This window comes from Equus asinus, chromosome 17, assembly GCF_041296235.1.
Source record: "Equus asinus isolate D_3611 breed Donkey chromosome 17, EquAss-T2T_v2, whole genome shotgun sequence".
In the NCBI taxonomy this organism is placed as follows: domain Eukaryota; kingdom Metazoa; phylum Chordata; class Mammalia; order Perissodactyla; family Equidae; genus Equus; species Equus asinus.
This window is the reverse complement of record NC_091806.1, coordinates 22,105,973-22,125,774: the sequence shown is the minus strand read 5'-3', so window position 1 is coordinate 22,125,774 and position 19,802 is coordinate 22,105,973. Positions and strand designations below refer to the sequence as shown.

Sequence of the window (19,802 nt, the reverse complement as noted above, 5' to 3'; positions counted from 1 at the left end):
GTAGGAAGAATTAGCCCCAGTAGAATATCTCAAATGGGGCAATGATATTTTGATCCTAATTTTACATCTAGTCAAAGAACTACATTAGAGGCTTTTTTTTTTTTTATTTAAACTGTCTTTGCTATATTAAGTCATATGCCATGGAGTCCAGTCTTTCCCAGACACTGTTTCCTATTTCTTAAAATGTAAGGATTGTACCAATCTTTTTCAAGAGCTCTTAAGTTCTGTGAAAGATCCATTCCTTGATTTAAAAATATAATAATATTTTTTCAGGATGTATGGACTAACAAACTGTTTTCCTCATTCTTTTGCACCTAATAGATAATTTAAAGCACCTTTTGGGGGTTATAATTCAGGCTCCCTCCTGCTCTGAGTCACATCTTGTTCCTGATGGTAACGTATCACATAACCACCCAGGCTAGCCTCCTTCAGTATGAGAGAGGTATTCTTCCTCTATTTTAATAGCTTCTTATTCCTTGTAATTCACTTGACATATCATGCTAGATTATACACTAAAATTTTGGTTCCTCCCTTCAGATCCATGCTCAAAATCCACTCCTTGTTCATATATGTCTGGAAAGTTTCCTTGGCTCTTTAAACCTATATAAATTTTTATCCCCTTAACCCTCTTTAAAATACTTCCACTTATCCCATTATTGAAATAATAATGAACGTCCAAGAAATTAATTCTTATTTAATTCCTCCAAGGTAGTTCTTCAGACAGTCAGGCAGTGACAATGCTTTGTATTCTTGTCCTTGATAATTTGCCATCACAGTCAATGCATCAACTTTGGATACAGGAAAAAGACCAGACTAGAGATCTGGTCATGGGATCTAGAGTAAGAAAATTAAGCTGTCTGACAATCATTTTATCCCTTTTTAATTTGGGCATTTGTAATATGAATGTTCCATGGTTGTGTAGGTTGAATTACCAGGTACATAGCATATGATAGGCACAAATTATCTTCTCTATCTCTTTGCTTTTCCTCACATCATTATGTAGAGATTGGGTACCCAATAATGGAAAAAAGAATAAACAAAAGTACACCAAAATGTTAAGAGAAAAATAAAAGCTATAATAATTCCTGTCAACTTGATTGTTATTATTAGAGGTCTTGCACAGATACAAAAGATAAATAATATTAATATCTAATATTTATTTAATGCTTACCATACCTAGATGCAGTTCTAAACATTTTACATGTATTGGATCATTAATACTAACACAAGCCCAATGATCTTTTTATTATCTGTTTTGGAAAAAGGAAACCAAGTATTCTATACAATTTAGATAAATATTGATAGATTCTAAAGACTATTTTTAGGCATGTTTTTTATTATTTTCTCACTATCTGGATACTGATAATTTTGTTGTCAGGTTCAAACCAATTTTAGAATTATTCTAGGGATATTTTATCTGTTTTTGTTATTTATTTCTGCAACCAAGTGGTCTCACCTAAGAAGTCTAGGTTGAACTGAATTTTTGCCAACAGTTTCAAAGTTTTATCCTATCACCAGCACCAAGTCTTAGCTGAACTAATTGTTTCTCCATTCTTTCTTACTTTTCACACTATTCTCATTCTTCTTCATCAAACTTGCTCCGTATTGATGTGCAGGGTCCTCTGATATTAATTTTTTCTGAATTGTAACATTTCATGCTCATAATTACTCACTGCATGTGTCTTGTTATACAGACTAGCAAAGGAGGTAGAAGGAGAACGATGAATCTCCACTCTACTGCATTCTCTCAACTTCTTTTAATTTGTACCTCTTTTTACTTTTTTCTCTTCTCTGTAAAATGAGAGCCACTCACTTGATTTAGCCAATTACTTTTACTTTTCTCTCATACATCCATATATGACACAAATGCTATCATTAATTTCTTTCATGGATTTCCAAAAATCTTTATATAGTCTGCTTCATTTTGACATCTGCTGTGGCATGTGTCACAAATTATTCTTTGCATTGTACTTAAGTAATGGAAAGTTACTATACAAAATGTCTGCAGAACTTGAAGGAAAGAGAGAAATGCACAAATAAAATAAGTCTCTTAATAGATGAAATTGTTGTGTTATATATATGTATTTGAAAGTTAATATTTATTTATTATAGGTTTTTGAATTTTTACTTACCCGGTGATTATCTCATTAGATGACTTCCTATATCCCTGAGTAAATGTGGCATTCAGTATTTTTAATGCAGTCAGAATAAATGCTTAATTCCATTTCTAAAGATTAATGAATTTCATCATGCAATCAGCCCATGCAAATCCTTGTTCTAGGATTTTCCTGTTTTCTTTATAGAGAGAAGCATTCTTTCCACATTTTTGAAAATAGAAGTAAATAAAATCATCACCGGCATTTAAGTTGAAAAGTGCTCTTTTCTACAAAAAAGTTGTGTCTCCACTGTGGTTTCAGGAGTGGAAATGTACCTATTAAAATTTCTACTTAATATCCAAGTGACATTTAAATAGATGACCTGAGAGTTTCTAACCCCAATCCTCCCTCTCACTTGTTTATGGGATGAGACAATTCCCAAAAGAAAAGTTGTCCAATGTACAGCTGAAAGTGGCTTCATTCCTCTCAAGTCATTAAAAAAGAGTTATGCCATGGTTAATAATCCTTTATATTCCAAGGAATTTGATCACAAACCAAGAGTTCACTTTCACACATTCTTTACTTTTTTTTATAATTTTTATTTTTTTTGGATGTACATCATATTTCAAATTCTGGATACATTACATCATGTTCACCACCCGAACGCTAATTATAGTGCATCCCTTCACATGTGACCCTAATCACCCCTTTTGCACTCCCCCCCCCTTCCCCAATGGTAATCACCAGTCCAATCTCCAATGCCATGTGGTTTTTTGCTGTTGTTGTTTTTATCTTCTACTTATGAGTGAGATCATATGGCATTTGACTTTCTCCCTCTGACTTATTTCATTCAGCATAATAACCCTCAAGGTCCATCCATGTTGTCACAAATGGCCGGATTTCGTCATTTCTTATGGCTGAGTAGTAGTTCATCGTGTGTAAATACCACATCTTCTTTATCCATTCGTCCCTTGATGGGCACCTAGGTTGCTTCCAAGTCTTGGCTACTGTGTATAATGCTGCAATGAACATAGGGGTGCAAGGATCTTTATGCCTTTGTGTTTTTAAGTTTTTTGGATAAATACCCAGCAGTGGAATAGCTGGATCATATGGTAGATCTATCCTTAATTTTCTGAGGCTACTCCAAACTGCTTTCCATAGTGGCTGCATCAGTTTGCACTGCCACCAACAGTGAACAAGGGTTCCCTTCTCTCCATACCCTCTCCAACATTTGTTGTTTCCTGTCTTGTTAATTATAGCCATTCTGACAGGAGTGAGGTGATACCTCATTGTAGTTTTGATTTGCATTTCCTTGATAGCTAATGATGTTGAGCATCTTTTCATATGCCTGTTGGCCCGCTGTATATCTTCTTTGGAGAAATCTCTGTTCAGATCTTTTGCCCATTTTCTAATTGGATTGTTGGGTTTTTTTGTTGTTGAGCTGTATCAGTTCTTTGTATATTTTGGATATTAACCCCTTATCTGATATGTGGTTTGCAAATATCTTATTCCAATTGTTAGGTTTTCTTTTCATTTTGTTGATGGTTTCCTTTGCTGTGCAGAAACTTTTTAGTTTGATGAAGTCTCATTTGTTCATTTTTTCTTTTGTTTCCCTTGCCCGGTCAGACATGGGACTTGAAAATATGCTGCTCAGACCAATGTCAAAGAGCGTACTGCCTATGTTTTCTTCTATAAGTCTCATGGTTTCAGGTCTTACATTCAAGTCTTTAATCCATTTTGACTTGATTTTTGTGCATGGTGTAAGGGAATGGTCTACTTTCATTCTTTTGTATGTGGCTGTCCAGTTTTCCCCACACCATTTATTGAAGAGACTCTCCTTTCTCCATTGTATTCTCTTGGCTCCCTTGTCGAATATTAGCTGTCCATAAACGTGTGGGTTTACTTCTGGGCTCTCAATTTTGTTCCATTAATCTGTGTGTCTGTTTTTGTGCCAGTACCATGCTGTTTTGGTTACTATGGCTTTGTAGTATAATTTGAATTCGGGGAGTGTGATACCTCCAGCTTTGTTCTTTTTTCTCAGGAATCCTTTTGCTATTCGGGATCTTTTGTTGTTCCATATAAATTTCAGGATTCTTTGTTCTATTTCTGTAAAAAATGTTGTTGGAACTTTGATAGGGATTGTGTTGAATCTATAGATTGCTTTAGGAAGTATGGACATTTTAACAATGTTAATTCTTCCAATCCAAGAGCACGGAATATCTTTCCATTTCTTTGTGTCTTCTTCGATTTCTTTCAACAATGTTTTATTGTTTTTGGTGTACAGGTCTTTCACCTCTTCCGTTAAGTTTATTGCTAGGTATTTTCTTCTTTTTGTTGCAGTTGTAAATGGGATTGTATTCTTGATTTCTCTTTCAGCTACTTCGCTGTTAGTGTATAGAGACGCAACGGATTTTTGTACATTGATTTTGTATCCCGCAGCTTGACTGTATTCCTTTATTATTTCTAAAAGTTTTTTAGTGGAGTCTTTAGCGTTTTCTAGATATAAAATCATGTCATCTCCAAAGAGTGTCAGTTTCACTTCTTCTTTTCCAATGTGGATCCCATTTATTTCTTTTTCTTGCCTGATAGCTCTGGCTAGGACTTCCAATACTATGTTAAATAAGAGTGGTGACAGTGTGCATCCTTGTTTGGTTCCTGTTCTTAGAGGGATAGATTTCAGTTTTTCTCCATTGAGAATGATATTTGCTGTGGGTTTGTCATATACGGCCTTTACTATGTTGAGGTATTTTCCTTCTATACCCAATTTATTTAGAGTTTTTATCATAAATGGATGCTGTATCATGTCAAATGCTTTCTCTGCATCTATTGAGATGATCATCTGATTTATATTCTTCCTTTTGTTAATGTGGTGTATTACGTTGATAGATTTGCAGATGTTGAACCATCCCTGCATCCCCGGAATGAAACCGACTTGATCGTGATGTATGATCTTTTTAATGTATTGTTGTATTCAATTTGCTAGTATTTTGCTGAGGAGTTTTGCATCGATGTTCATCAGTGATATTGGCCTGTAATTTTCTTTTTTTGTGTTATCCTTGTCTGGTTTTGGTAGCAGGATAACGTTTGCTTTGTAGAAGGAGTTAGGAAGCCTCCCCTCCTCTTCAATTTTTTGGGAGAGTTTGAGAAGGATAGGTAGTAAGTCTTCTTTGAATGTTTGACAGAATTCACCAGGGAAGCCATCTGGGCCTGGACTTTTATTATTTGGGAGGTTTTTAATTGCTGTTTCGATCTCCTTACTGGTGATCGGTCTATTCAAATTTTCTACATCTTCTTGGTCCAGTTTTGGAAGGTTGTATGTTTCTAAGAATTTATCCATTTCTTCTAGATTACCCAATTTGTTGGAGTATAGCTTTTCATAATATTCTCTTATTATCTTTTGTATTTCTGAGGTGTCCATTGTAATCTCTCCTCTTTCATCTGATTTTATTTATTTGAGCCTTCTCTCTTTTTTTCTTGGTGAGTCTAGCTAAAGGCTTGTCAATTTTGTTTATCTTTTTGAAGAACCAGCTCTTGGTTTCATTAATTTTTTCTATTGCTTTTTTAGTCTCTATTTTGCTTATTTCTGCTCTGATTTTTATTATTTCCTTCCTTCTGCTGATTTTGGGCTTTGTTTGTTGTTCTTTTTCCAGTACCTTTAGGTGCACTTTTAGATTGTCTATTTGGGATTTTTCTTCTTTGTTGAGGTAGGCCTGAATTGCTATCAACTTCCCTCATAGAACCACTTTTGCTGTATCCCACAGATTTTGGCATGTCGTGTTTTCATTTTCATTTGTCTCCAGGAATTTTTAGATTTCTTCTTTGATTTCTTCATTGATCCAATCATTGTTCAGTAGCATTTTGTTCAATCTCCACATTTTTGTGGCTTTTCTGGTTTTCTTTCTGTAGTTGATTTCCAGTTTCATACCTTTGTGGTCAGAAAAGATGCATGGTATTATTTCGATCTTCTTAAATTTATTGAGACTTGTTTTGTGGCCTAATATGTGATCAGTCCTGGAGAATGTTCCATGGGAATTTGAAAAGAATGTGTATTCTGTGGTTTTTGGATGGAATGTTCTGTATATATATACTAAGTCCACCTGGTCTAATGTGTCCTTTAAGGCTAGTGTTTCCTTATTGATCTTCTGTTTGGATGATCTATCTACTGGTGTAAGTGGAGTGTTAAAGTCCCTTACTATTATTGTGTTACTGTCTATTTCTCCCCTTATGTCTGTTAATAATTGCTTTATATATTTAGGTGCTCCTACATTGGGTGCATAGATATTTACAAGTGTTATATTTTCTTGTTGGATTGTTCCCTTTATCATATGTAGTGCCCGTCTTTGTCTCTTATTACAGTTTTTTATTTAAAGTCTATTTTGTCTGATATAAGTATTGCTACCCCTGATTTCTTTTCTTTGCCATTTGCATGGAATATCTTTTTCCATCCTTTCACTTTCAGTTTGTGAGTGTCTGTAGGTCTGAAGTGTGTCTCTTGTATGCAGCGTATACATGGATCTTGTTTTTTTAATCCAGTTGGCCACTCTATGGCATTTGATTGGAGCATTTAATCCATTGACATTTAAAGTAGCTATTGATAAATATGTATTTATTGCCATTTTGTCACTTTTTCTTTTTCTTGAGTGTTTTAGTAGTTCTTCTCAGTTCCTTTCTTTTTCTCTTGCTCTCTTCACTTGCGGTTTGATGGCTATCTTTAGTAATATGTTTGATTTCTTTTGTCTTACTTTTTTTTCCTGCTTGTTATAGGTTTCTGGTTTGTGGTTACCATGAGGATCCTATTTAATATACTATGCATGTAACAGTCTATATTGAGTAGATAGACTCTTTAGCTTGACATCTTTCTAAAAGCTTTACTTTTTCACTCCCCTCCTCCCACATTATATGTTTTTCACATCATATATAATCTTTTGTTTAGTGTGTGTATATCCATTACCCTCTCATCATTGAAATAGGTAATTTTAGTACATTTGTCTTTTAGCCTTCATATTACCTTCACAGGTAGTTGATCTGCTGCCTTTACTATACTTTTACCTTACAAGTGATTTTATTGCCTGTTTTTTCTTGCTGTTGTTTTGGGTTTTTTAAATAATTTTCTTTCTTTTATCTCTATTTGTGGTCATTACTGTCCCACTTAAATAAGTCCCTTCAGCATTTCTTGTGGAACTGGTTTCTTGGTGATAAACTCCTTTAATTTTTGCTTGTCTGGGAAGCTCTTTATCTCTCCTTCTATTCTGAATGACAGCCTTGATGGATAGAATATTCTTGGTTGTAGGTTTTTTCCTTTTATCACTTCAAATATGTCATGCCATTCTCTTCTTGCCTGTAGGGTCTCGGCTGAGAAGTCCGCTGACAGCCTGATGGGCTTCCCTTTATATGTCACTTGTGGCCTTTCTCTTGCTGCTTTTAGGATTCCCTCTTTGTCTTTAATTTTAGACATTTTGATTATAATATGTCTTGGTGTGGGCCTCTTTGGGCTTCTCTTGTTTGGAGCTCTCTGTGCTTCCTGAACTTGGATGTCTGTTTCCTTCCTCAGGTGAGGAAAATTTTCCTCTATTATTTTGACAAATAAATTTTCTGCCCCTTTGTCTCTCTCTTCTCCTTCTGGGACCCCTATAATCCGAATGTTAGCACACTTGATATTGTCCCAGAGTTCCCTTACACTGTTCTCATTCTGTCTAATTCTTTTTTCTCTTTTCTGTTCTGCTTGGGTGATTTCCTCTAATCTTTCCTCTAGCTCGCTGATCCATTCTTCTGTTTCCTCTACGCTGCTATCGAGTCCCTCTAGTGAATTTCTCATTTCAAGTATTGTATTCTTCATTTCTGATTGGTTCTTTTTTATATCTTCCAATTCTTTGCTGATGTGCTCATTGTATTCATCCATTCTTCTCTGCATATCTGTGAGCATCCTCATTATATTGTGTTTGAATTCCTTGTCAAGGAGGTAGCTAGTTTTTGTTTCACTTAGTTCTTTTTCAGGTGTTTTGTAGTGTTCCCTTGCTTGGAAAGTATTCCTTTGCCTCCTCATTATGCCTCTTTCTCTGTGCTATTTTCTTTGTACTAGGTGAGTCAGCTATGTCTCCTGATCTTGGAGAAGTGGCCTTATGTAAGAGATGCCTTATGAGGCCCAACAGTGTGCTTCCCTCTCATCACCAGACCATAAGAACCAGGAGTGACCCCTTTGTTGGCTACTTGTGTTCTTCTGCTGTGGCAGGTTTTCTCCCACTGCAGGTACACAGGGAGTGTGATCTTTCCTTCCCTGGCCAGCTGTTTGTAAATCCGGTTTGGAGGGGCCTCAGCACTGTTGGCTACAAAGTCTATTAGCACACTCTTATTGCAAGTGTCCTCTTAATTGGGTTGGTACCCAGTGTAGCTGGTTGCTAGGCTCAGGGGCGTACAGTTGTGATAGGCCTGAGGCCAACAAAGCTAATGTCAGTTCTTTTAGGAGTGCACCTGAGTGGGGCTAGCCCTTGGCATGGAGGCATTCAGTTGTTTCAGGCTTTGGAAGGTGGGGCTGCTCGTTTTTATGGCCATTTGTGAAGCACAAGTCTTCTGTGGCTGATAAGCCTCACCCCCCTCTGGACCTCATACACTGTCAACACAGTCCTGGTCTGTGCACTCTTCTCAACCCCCTGGAGCGTACCCCACAACCACACTGCAGAGGCCCCCACCTCTGCCCCAGTGCCCCCCACAGTACACCTGGTCCTCACACAGGCCCTGCCCCACAGAGGCAGACACTCTTGCCTGCCTGTAGAGGATCAAGGCACTCAGTCAATGCAGGCTGAAAAGTAGCCTGAGGGCTTGCTGTTAGGTGGGGCCATTCCCTAGGGTGCCTTGCCTGCCCTGGCTGAACTGGATTAAATCTGTGCTCTAGTTGGTGTGGCAGACCCCTGGGCTAACAGCCCAAGGGAGGCACCTCAATGGCTCCTACCAGTGTCCTTATCAGCAAGCCTGGACTAGCTCAGAACAATGGCCCCCACCAATGTCTCAGTCTCAGGAGAGGATCCTCCTCTCACCAAGATGCCCCCAGAGCCCACCAGGTTAGTCTTGTTTCACCAAAGGACAGTCAGCCTTCTCTCTGGTGATTTTAGGTTGCTGCAATGAGTGAGTTTGTGTGTGGCCCTTTAAGACCTGGATCATTTTGGCTTTCAGCCAATAGCTTTTCTGGGGTGTCCTCACTGCAGTTAATAGCCAGCAAAGCCAGACAGTAAGACCCCCCTCTCAGTTGGGTTGAGTCTGAAGGATGATTATAGCAGTATTGCCCCCACTGTGGACCTCACTCCTCCAGGGTGGGCTGCGTACCTTAGGTTGTCTCTGGCCTGGCCAGCTGAGAAGCTCCGCTGCTCTCAAAGGTGGCTTTTTTTCTTCTCTGGCCGGAGTTACTGCCTCTTCTGTTTTTGTCAGGACTGTCCCTTGTCGTGGGGGTTCTTTTTATCCAGTTTTCAGTTTTCAATCCAGGGTGATTCTTCCAAAAATTGTTGTAACCTGATTGTGATCATGGGAGGAGGTGAGTTCAACGTCTGCTCACAGCGCCATCTTGATGATAACTACACTCATTCTTGATAGGCCATTTCCTTTATGTTGAAACAAATTCTGAGGAAACAGTAAGGAATAAGGTCTGAACAGAAGTAAAACTAGAAAATGAAAAAAAAGCCTAAGGTCAGAGAGATGGGAATCAGGTTTTGAAGTTTGCTGTACTGCAGAATAAATTGACTGAACAATGGGTAGAATATTTCTCCTGTGCCACTTCACATCTGAGTGGCCCACCCCTTCCTCCAGGCCCTGCAGTAGCAACCTGCAAATAAAAATTTTGACAGATTTAACTCTCAGACCAGGTGAATGTTTATAGGCCTTCCTCTTACAAATAGTATGATAAGAATTTGTGTTAAGTAAAATTTAGAAAACTTTCCTCTAAAAAAAATAAGATTTTTTTTGTAATTTGGGAAATCAATTAAAAAAAGATATACAATAGATAACAGATTCTTAAAAATATCTAGAAAGTATTTCATAACTGAAGTGAAGCTTGAGTTGTACACAGTCTGTGATTATGCAAGATATAACTTAGGGACTTTCTTACTGGGGTGAACAATATGAGCAAGGAATTGGGATAGAATTGAGCATACCTCAAAATGATGCATAGGTAGATCCAAGATGGCGCTGTGAGTAGTCCTCTTTGTCTCTCCCCCTTCGAGTCTACAATTATTTGGACACTTATCACTTGACAAAGGATATCCAGACAGCATCTCAGGACGTCTGAGATACCCACGCGACTATACATCGGAAGGCAGACAGACTTTCCTCCGGGAGGATGTGGAAATAGGTGAAAACTCTCTGACCCCGACTGAGCAGCCTAGTACCCGCAAGCGGCTTTCTTCCAACGGACGCCCCCAGAGGATCTACACACATCTAGGGCAGGAGCGAGCACACAACAGAGGAGCGACGGTGGAAACAGGTGACCAGAACCCTACCTAAACCCCCCGCAATTACTCCTAAATGCAGAGGGAAACTTTGGAGTTGCACACCTGAGCCCGTGGGGAGAGTCTCTCCCTGCCATTGGCGGGGAGACCCCACCTGGTGTTCGCGGCGCCCGGAGGGTCCCAGAGAGAGTCACTGAGGGTACGGAGGTCTCCCAGCTGCCATTGCCCGCCCTGTGGGAGTAGGGATTGCCGGAGATCTCGGAGAGGACCGGGGCTGGGGGAACTTTCAAAGGCCGGCTCTGTGACCTGGAGGGGAAGCTCCGGAGTTCCGCCTGGGCAGCAGACAAGACTCTCTGTCTCCCATTAGCAGAGGGGCCACACCCAGCATTCATGGCTCCAGGAGAGGCCCGGAGAGAATCCCAGAGGGCGGGGCGACCCCCAGCTGCCGTTGCCTGCCCCATGGGACTAGGGATAGCCGGAGATCTCGGAGAGGACTGGGGCTGGGGGGAGTTCCAGAGACCCAGCTTCGTAGCCTATGGGGAAACCCTACAGGCTCACAGCAGCCTTAGGGAAAGCCTCTGCACAGCACCAGTAGAAGGCACCCAGCCGCCAGCCACAAGGCTGGAAGACCCCAGGGCAAAAGCAACATAGCTAGGTGAACTAACCACAGACTGTAGAAGATGCCAATAGCTCTCCTGTGACCCATAGAGGACAAGTGAGATTTTGTGGGTGCTGACAGCAATGGAGCGACAAATATAAGTGATCCCACCCCTGGCCGCTGGAAAAGCCCATAACACTGTTGCAGACCCCAAGGAAAGAGCACATCTAGGTGGGCTGCAACAGTAGGCACCAGCAGCCTGAAGCCCCCCTGTGACAGCCCCCACGGCAGAGGAGGGAATCCAAAGGGCCACTGTGGCTACGAGGAGGGGCCCAGGCCCAGTTAGCAACTGCGGACAGGGTTCCTGGTTGGTGCAGTATAAACAGCTGCTCCCCCACCGCAGCAGCTGAAACAAGTGAAAGGAGCAACTAAACTCTATCTCCATGCGGAGTCACAAATCAACAACATCAAGCAATATGAAAAAATACATTAAATCTCCAGAACGGAAAGAAAGTAACAAATACACAGAAAACAATCCCAAAGAAAATGAGATATATAACCTAAATGATGATGACTTCAAAACAGCCATCATTAAAATTCTCAATGAGTTAAGAGAGAATTCTGACCCACAACTCAACGAGTTCAGGAGCTATGTCACAAAAGAGTTTGATACGATAAAGAAGAACCAAACAGAAATATTGGAAATGAAGAACACAATAGAGGAGATTAAGAAACATCTAGATGCTCTGAGCAGTAGGGCCGATAATATGGAGGAAAGAATTAGCAATTTGGAAGATCGCAATATAGAATTGCTGCAGGCAGAGGAGGAGAGAGAAGCAAGACTAAAAAGAAATGAAGAAACTCTGGGGCTGGCCCCATGGCCGAGTGGTTAAGTTCGCGTGCTCCGCTGCAGGCGGCCCAGTGTTTCGTTGGTTCGAATCCTGGGCGCGGACATGGCACTGCTCATCAGACCACACTGAGGCAGCGTCCCACATGCCACAACTAGAAGAACCCACAACGAAGAATACACAACTATGTACCGGGGGGCTTTGGGGAGAAAAAGGAAAAAATAAAATCTTAAAAAAAAAAAAAGAAATGAAGAAACTCTCCGAGAATTATCAGACACAATTAGGAGATGCAACGTAAGGATTATAGGTATACCAGAGGGAGAAGAGAAGGAGAAAGGGGCAGAAAGCCTATTCAAAGAAATAATGGCTGAGAACTTCCCAAATCTGGTGAGGGAGATGGATCTTCAGGTGACAGAAGCCAATAGATCTCCAAACTTTATCAATGCAAGAAGACCAACTCCATGGCATATAGTAGTGAAGCTAGCAAAAGTCAACGACAAGGAGAAAATACTAAGGACAGCCAGGCAAAAGAAACTAACCTACAAAGGAACCCCCATCAGGCTATCAGCAGATTTCTCAGCAGAAACTTTACAGGCTAGAAGAGAGTGGAATGATATATTCAAAAATCTGAAGGACAAAAATCTACAGCCGAGAATTCTCTACCCAGCGAAAATGTCCTTCAAATACGATGGAGAAATAAAAACTTTCCCAGATAAACAAAAATTAAGGGAGTTCATTGCCACAAAACCTCCTCTTCAGGAAATCCTCAGGAAAACCCTCATTCCTGAAAAATCCAAAAAAGGAAAGGGGCTACAAAACCAAGAGCAGAGGAGATAAGTAGAAGGACAACAACAGAGAGTAGCAGCTTTACATCAGAACAGATTAAACCATGGGACGAGAAACAAAGGAAACTGAAGAAAACCAGAAAACAAGACACAAAATGGTAGTGGTAGGCCCCCACATCTCAATAATCACTCTAAATGTAAATGGATTGAACTCCCCAATCAAAGGACACAGAGTGGCAGGATGGATCAAAGAACAAGATCCAACAATATGCTGCCTCCAGGAAACACACCTCAGCCCCAAAGACAAACACAGACTCAGAGTGAAGGGATGGAGAACAATACTCCAAGCTAATAATGAACAAAAGAAAGCAGGTGTCGCTATACTAATATCAGACAAGGTAGATTTCAAAGCAAAACAGATAAAGAAAGATAAAGAGGGACAGTATATAATGATAAAAGGGACTCTCCACCAAGAAGACATAACACTTATAAATATATACGCACCCAACACAGGAGCACCAAAATTTGTAAAGCAACTCTTAATAGAACTAAAAGAAGACATCAACAACAATACAATAATACTAGGGGACCTCAACACACCATTAACACCAATGGACAGAACATCCAGACAGAAAATCAACAAGGAAATAATAGAATTAAATGACAAATTAGACCAGATGGACTTAATAGACATATATAGAACACTTCATCCAAAACCAGCAGGCTACACATTCTTCTCAAGTGCACATGGAACATTCTCAAGGATTGACCATATTTTGGGAACCAAAGCAAACATCAAGAAATACAAGAGAGTTGAAATAATATCAAGCATCTTTTCTGATCATAATGCTATTAAACTACAAATCAACTACAAGAAAAAGGCAGAGAAAGCTGCAAAAATGTGAAGACTAAACAACACGCTTCTCAACAAACAATGGATCATTGAAGAAATTAAAGAAGAAATCAAATATTATCTGGAGACAAATGAAAATGAGAACACGACATACCAAATCATTTGGGATGCAGCAAAAGCAGTCCTAAGAGGAAAATTCATCGCAATACAGGCTCACCTCAATAAACAAGAAAAAGCTTACATAAGCAACCTCAAACGACACCTAACAGAACTAGAAAAAGAAGAACAAACAAAGCCCAGAGTCAGTAGAAGGAGGGAAATAATAAAAATAAGAGCAGAAATAAACGATATTGAAACAAAAAAGACAATAGAAAGGATCAATGAAACAAAGAGTTGGTTCTTCGAAAGAATTAACAAAATTGACAAACCCCTAGCCAGACTCACCAAGAAAAGAAGAGAGAAATCGCAAATTAATAAAATTAGGAATGACAGAGGAGAAATCACAACAGATACCAATGAAATACAAGAGATCATAAGAGAATACTATGAAAAACTATATGCCAACAAATTGAACCTGGAAGAAATGGGCAAATTCCTAGACTCCTACAATCTCCCCAAACTGAATCAGGAAGAAATGGAGAATCTGAATAGGCCAATCACAAGTAAGGAAATAGAAACGGTAATCAAAAACCTCCCCAAAAATGAGTCCAGGACCAGACGTCTTCTCTGGAGAATTCTACCAAACATTCAAAGAAGACTTAATACCTATTCTCCTCAAACTATTCCAGAAAATTGAGAATGATGGAGAACTCCCTAACACATTCTATGAAGCCAACATCACTCTGATCCTCAAACCTGACAAGGACAACACAAAGAAGGAGAACTACAGGCCGATATCACTGATGAACATAGATGCAAAAATCCTCAACAAAATTTTGGCAAACCGATTACAGCAATACATCAAAAAGATTATACACCATGATCAAGTGGGATTTATACCAGGGACACAGGGATGGTTCAACATCCACAAGTCAATCAACATGATACACTACATCAACAAAATGAAAAACAAAAACCACATGATCATCTCAATAGATGCAGAGAAAGCATTAGACAAGATCCAACACCCATTTATGATAAAAACCCTCAGTAAAATAGGTATAGAAGGAAAGTACCTCAACATAATAAAGGCCATATATGATAGACCCACAGCCAACATCATACTCAATGGACAAAAACTGAAAGCCATCCCTCTGAGGACAGGATCAAGACAAGGGTGCCCACTTTCACCACTCCTATTCAACATAGTACTGGAGGTGCTGGCCAGAGCAATTCGGCAGGAAAAAGAAATAAAAGGAATCCAAATAGGTAACGAAGAAGTAAAACTCTCGTTGTTTGCAGACGACATGATCTTATATATAGAAAACCCCAAAGAATCCATAGAAAAACTATTAGAAATAATCAACAACTACAGCAAAGTAGCAGGGTATAAAATTAACGTGCATAAATCAGTAGCATTTCTATACACTAACAATGAACTAACAGAAAAAGAACTCAAGAACTCAATCCCATTCACAATCGCAACGAAAAGAATAAAATACCTTGGGATAAACTTAACCAAGGAAGTGAAGGATCTATACAATGAAAACTACAAGACTTTCTTGAAAGAAATTGACAATGACATAAAGAGATGGAAAGACATTCCTTGCACATGGATTGGAAGAATAAACATAGTTAAAATGTCCATACTACCTAAAGCAATATACAGATTCAATGCTATCCCAATCAGAATCCCAAGAACATTCTTCACAGAAATTGAACAAACAAGCCTAAAATTCATATGGGGCAACAAAAGACCGCGAATTGCTAAAGCAATCCTGAGCAAGAAAAACAAAGCCGGCGGAGTCACAATCCCTGATTTCAAAACATACTACAAAGCTACAGTGATCAAAACAGCATGGTACTGGTACAAAAACAGGTCCACAGATCAATGGAACAGAATTGAAAGCCCAGAGATAAAACCACACATCTATGGACAGCTAATCTTCGACAAAGGAGCAGAGGGCCTACAATGGAGAAAAGAAAGTCTCTTCAACAAATGGTGCTGGGAAAACTGGACAGCCACATGCAAAAGATTGAAAATTGACCATTCTTTTTCACCACACACCAAAATAAACTCAAAATGGATCAAAGACCTAAAGATTAGGCCTGAGACAATAAGTCTTTTGGAAGAGAATATAGGCAGTACACTCTTTGACATCAGTTTCAAAAGAATCTTTTCGGACACTGTAACTCCTCAGTTGAGGGAAACAATAGGAAGAATAAACAAAAGGGACTTCATCAGACTAAAGAGCGTCTTCAAGGCAAGGGAAAACAGGATTGAAACAAAAAAAACAGCTCACTAATTGGGAAAAAATATTTACAAGCCACTTATCCGACAAAGGGTTAATCTCCATAATATACAAAGAACTCACACTGCTTAACAACAAAAAAACAAACAACCCGATCAAAAAATGGGCAGAGGACATGAACAGACATTTCTCAAAAGAAGATATGAATATGGCCAATAGACACATGAAAAGATGTTCGTCATCGCTAATCATCAGGGAAATGCAAATCAAAACTACACTAAGATATCACCTTACACCCGTTAGATTGGCAAAAACATCCAAAACCAAGAGTGACAAATGTTGGAGAGGTTGTGGAGAAAAAGGAACCCTCATACAATGTTGGTGGGAATGCAAACTGGTGTAGCCACTATGGAAAACAGTATGGAGATTTCTCAAAAAGTCAAAAATAGAAATACCCTATGACCCAGCCATCCCATTACTGGGTATCTATCCTAAGAACCTGATATCAGAAATCTCAAGAGTCTGTTGCACCCCTATGTTCATCGCAGCATTATTTACAATAGCCAAGACGTGGAACCAGCCTACATGCCCAGAAACTGATGATTGGATAAAGAAGATGTGGTATATATACACAATGGAATACTACTCAGCCATAAAAAAAGACAAAATTGGCGCATTCACAACAACGTGGATGGACCTCGAGGGTATTATGTTAAGCGAAATAAGCCAGTCAGAGAAAGACGAACTCTAAATGACTCCACTCATAGGTGGAAATTAGTATAGTGATAAGGAGATCTGATCAGTGGTTACCAGGGAAAAGGGGGGGTGGGGGGAGGGCACAGAGGGGGAAGTGGTGTACCCACAATATGACTAACAAAAATGTACAACTGAAATCTCAAAAGGTTGTAATCTATCATAACATTAATAATAAAAAAAAATGATGCATAGATGATGGTTGGGACTGGATAAGGAGAGTAAAGTGACTTATTTAGGAGAGAAGTGAGGAATTTGGTTGTCTCAGGGCATCCATAGTTGGAATAACTTTGAAAACCATGTTGGTCATTCTTTCCTGTGGGAAAAATAATGATTTGTTAATTAGAAGAACATATAAGTTAGTATTTTGAGAGAAAACTATAGTGCTTCTGCTATAACAATTTTAACCTTATATTTATTTATTTATTTATTTAAATTGAGGAATATTAGCCCTGAGCTAACATCTGCCACAAATCCTCTTCTTTGTGCTAAAGAAGACTGGCTCTGAGCTAAAATCCATGTCCGTCTTCCTGTACTTTATATGTGGGACGCCTGCCACAGTGTGGTTTGTCAAGCGGTGTGTAGGTCTGCACCCAGGATCTGAACAACAAATCACAAGTGGCTGCCTCATATTTTTTATAAAGAAATTTTTATTTTTTCACAAAATTTCATTTTACTTATTTCCCATAAACAGTGTTGATGTACTCAGTACTGCAATGACTGTGGAGCTTGAATGGTGTATGAGTATAACATAATTATAAGGATTGTGAAGTGGTCTGACTTCCAATGTTGGGAGCAGAACCCTAATATAAACAATAGGATAGTTATACTTGGCCCCCTGAAACTTAAGGAGTACTGTAAGACATGAAATCTTGTGGTGCAGCTCTGCTCTCCAGAAGCCAAAACTAAGACCTTTAAAATGAAAATGAGGCCTAGGATTTGACTGTGAGTATGGCACAGCTGGACGGGAGACTGAAAGGACGGGTTCTACAATCTCTTATGTTAACAACAAGGCCTGAAAAAACATGGGACTCAGCAATCTAAGACAGTGACATTTGGGGTGAACATGAGAATTTTGATGGCCCAAATTCCCTGAAACCTCTAGACAAACAAAATCAGCTCCCTCCTCGTTTCCAGAGGAGAACAGATTCTCATTGCCTGAAGATCATATAATAACCTCACCTGAGCTATTTTCCTGCAAAATTATGTTTATTTTCTTAAGGTCTGGTAGGCTCAAGAAATGTTCATGAGAATCTTGCCAAATTGTCTTCCTTGCTCTGTCACTAGTTGTGGCCTTATGAGCAGTTGGCTGAGAAGGAAATATGATTGTATCTGTTTATATTTAGTTTTACATGAAAATTTGGGGCAAACGGAAATGGGATGTGGTAGCATTACATCCCCAAATATAAATGTCCCTAAAAAGACATGGATTAAGGAAAATCTTCTCAGTTAGCTAAACCTCAACCAGTGCAGTTAGTTGTTGCCTTAGTATAGACCAAGAGATAACTTAGAGGTATAGATCTATTCCAGTTCATGGTAATTGCTGATATTTTCACTGGAGGCCTAGGGATTTAGAAAGCATAGGATGAAAGGTGTGAAAAAGAGACATATGAACAGACTTCATGGACAAAATATGAAAATATCCTATAAATGCTCACTATATGATGTACACTGCAGAGGAAATTATCAATGATGGTAGACCAGATTATATGTTTTGGAGCTCTCAGTCAACCTTTTTTCCCAGCTACCCAAGTTCTTACTCATTGATCTAAATATAAAGTAGCTATGGTGGTAGAGATGAAGGTTATTGCAAGGTCTGAACAATATGTACTTTCCTTCACAAAGGTTCATCTGGCCTCTGCTGTTACTAAGTGCGAAAAATTTATAGTTACAATGACTGTGTAAGTTACTTCTCTTCCAAAAACAATGGATGATACCACATTTTCCTCAAGGCATTCTTCATCTCCAAGTTTCTCAACATGTAGATCAGGGGGTTGAATATTGGGGCAATGATGGTGTGGAAAAGAGCGAACATCATGCCCTCTGGAAAAATTGTGGCTGATCAATGTAAATGAGGAAAACAGGCACAAAGAACAGAACCTCAACTATGATGTGGGAACTACAAGTGGAAAGGGCTTTGGTGTGGCTCTCTGCAGGGTAAGCCTTGATGATGTATAATATCAGAAAATAAGACACCATCAAAATCATGAAAGTCATCAAAGCAATGAGACCTGAATTAACAATTACCAAGAGACCAATTCTGTAGATATTGGTGCAAGCTATTTTCTACAAAGGAGACATATCACAGAAATAGTGATCTATCTCATTGGGCCCACAGAATGGTAAGAAGATGGTGAGAAGAAACTAACTGGCAGAGTGTATAAATCCCTCAGGACAACAGGCTACGATGATTCCATTACACCTTCATCTGCTCACGATGGTGTAGTGCAGGGGCTTGCAGATGGCTACATAATTGTCATAAGCCAGCCCTGAGAGGATAAAGATCTCAATGCCCCCCAAAAAGTGAAGGATAAAGAGCTGTATAATGCAGTTATTATAGGAATAGTCTTCCTTTCTGCCAGTAAATCAGTCATTAATTTGAGGGTCACTGTGATGTGTAGCAAAGGTTGGAGAGTGAGAGGCAATTAAGGGAGAAATATATAGGGTAGTCAGTTAGCTGACTGTATGTCATAGAAAAAATGATGAGCAAATTTCCCATCCAAATAACAATGTGGGAAAATAAAAATAATATAAAGCAGAGGATCTCAATGTTCTTGTTTTGAGATAGTCCCAATAGAATAAACACAGTGATATTACGCCTATTTTCTGTGGTCCAGTGCAGTAAAAATGCCTACCTGTCCCCTGAAAAGACATAATGCATAAGTCAATATCAGAAATGCTCATGCAGAAAATGGACAATAACTAACTTCATTAAACTATGTTTAAGGGACATGATCACAGTGTTTCAGAAAATAAAAATCTGATATTTAATAATTTTTTTCTGGTTACTCTCATGATGATTTTCTTAGGTCAATCTTTCAGGACACTATGATCAATCTTGACATTAATAAAATACATTCAATCAA

The 19,802-nt window shown here is 39.0% G+C and overlaps 1 pseudogene; it reads right to left on the bottom strand.

Annotated features, from left to right (window-relative positions):
* Window positions 1-18,519: 18,519 nt before the first annotated feature.
* Window positions 18,520-19,559, bottom strand: LOC139040445 (olfactory receptor 4P4-like; annotated as a pseudogene).
* Window positions 19,560-19,802: the final 243 nt, after the last annotated feature.